The sequence below is a fragment of the Lithobates pipiens genome, unplaced genomic scaffold (assembly GCF_037356315.1).
Source record: "Lithobates pipiens isolate NorthernLeopardFrog02 unplaced genomic scaffold, aLitPip1_a1.2 Scaffold_1, whole genome shotgun sequence".
NCBI classification, from domain to species: domain Eukaryota; kingdom Metazoa; phylum Chordata; class Amphibia; order Anura; family Ranidae; genus Lithobates; species Lithobates pipiens.
Window position 1 is genome coordinate 243980295 of NW_027507685.1, and position 2277 is coordinate 243982571.

Below are 2277 nucleotides of genomic sequence, written 5' to 3' on the forward strand. Positions count from 1 at the left end.
CTGGGTATGGAGACGAGTGAGGCTAAGATGGCCCCCACTCGTCTCTATACCATAGGAGGGCGGAAGCGACGTCAAAACGTCACTTCCGCCCATACCTCTTAAAGGTATATTTTTTTTTTTAAATGTCAGATTTTCTTTTTTTTTTTTTTTGTTGCATTTTAGCCCAAATATGAGATCTGAGGACCTTTTGACCCCAGATCTCATATTTAAGAGGACCTGTCATGCTTTTTTCTATTACAAGGGATGTTTACATTCCTTGTAATAGGAATAAAAGTGATCCATTTTATTTTTTATTTTTTTAAAAGTGTAAAAATAAATAAAATAAATTAAAATAAATAAGAAAAAAAAAATTTTTTTTTAAAAACACCCCGTTACGACGAGCTTGTGCACAGAAGCAAGCGCATACGTGAGTAGCGCCCGCATATGAAAACGGTGGTCAAACCCCATATGTGAGGTATCGCCGCGATCGGTAGAGCGAGAGCAATAATTCTAGCCCTAGACCTCCTCTGTAACGCAAAAAATGCAACCTGTAGAATTTTTTAAATGTCGCTTATGGAGATTTTTGAGGCTAAAAGTTTGACGCCATTCCACGAGCGGGCGCAATTTTGAAGCGTGACATGTTGGGTATCAATTTACTCGGCATACCATTATCTTTCACAGTATAAAAAAAAATTGGGCTAATTTTACTGTTGTCTATTTTTTTATTCAAAAAAGTGAATTTTTTCCAAAAAAAGTGCACTTCTAAGACCGCTGCGCAAATACGGTGTGAAAAAAAGTATTTCAATGACCGCCATTTTATTCTCTAGGGTGTTAGAAAAAAAACAATATAAAATGTTTGGGGGTTCTAAGTAATTTTCTAGCAAAAAAAACTGTTTTAAACATGGAAACACCAAGTCCGAAAAAGAGGCCTGGTCCTTAAGTGGTTAATATTTCCTCATGTATTTATGTACTATTTCATGTATGAGTGATTTATGTATTTATCTCATTAATTATTTCTATATGATGATCTGTATGATTTGTTTTTGCATTCTACATACCAATCATGTTCATAGATTAGATAGATTACAATACATAGATACAATAATACATAGATGTACATAGATTATTTGTATTCTATGTTATAAGCATTATATGTTATGTGTAAGTCTTATTGACTACAAATTTAATATTATTGACTATAAATTGATATAATTTTTTTTAAAGAGAATACATTTTACAATCTTTAATTTATATATATATATACATACACACCCTGTTTCCCCGAAAATAAGACCTAGCATGATTGTCGGTGATGGCTGCAATATAAGCCCTACCCCCCAAATACCCAAATAATTAAAGAGAATATGACTCTACCTGCCTGGAGTTTGCATGTTCTCCCTGTGCCTGCGTGAGTTTCCTCCGGGTACTCTGGTTTCCTCCTACAGTCCAAAGACATGCAGGTAGGTTAATTGGCTTCTGTCCAAAATTGGCCCTAGTATATGAATGGGGACCTTGGATCGTGGGCTCCTTAAGGGTAGGGACCGATGTGAGTGTGCAATGTACAGGGATAGGGGCAATTGTAGATACTCACTCACGTTGAACTGGATGGACTGGTGTCTTTATTCAACCTTACTAACTATGTAATACATTTTACAATCTTATATACATATATATATATATATATATATATATATATACATATATACCTATATATATATATATATATATATATATATATATATATACACGTCTCAAGTATCATCATTTTCAATGACAAGCGCCTCATCTAAAGACCTACTTTCCCTTCGTTTTTTCTGCACTATATATTAGGGCCGGAGGTTCTGCCCTTAGTGGTTGTGCCAGGTCACATTCTTTTTTATATATCACAGAATATTTAGCACCACCAGACAGCTAGTATAGGGCATGCATGATGGGCAAAATGTTCATAATGGCATTGACTTTCTAAAACTGGAGAGGGCAAAATCTGGTGCAGCTCTGCATGGTAGCCAATCAGCTTCTAACTTCAGCTTGTACAATTAAGCTTTGACACTACAACCATTTTCCATATAGAACTGCACCAGATTTTGCACTCTCCAGTTTAAGCAAATGTCCCCCCAATATGTTGTAACACATAAATGCATATTTTGGATATCATTTTTTTTCCTTTTTTTGTATATATGAATATATTTTACATTAATATTGTATTTTTACATCTTGTGAATTATTTGAAATGATGACATACTGACATCCCAGAAATCCCTAGATTCATTGGCTTGGAGGAACAGCACCAGAAGTCGT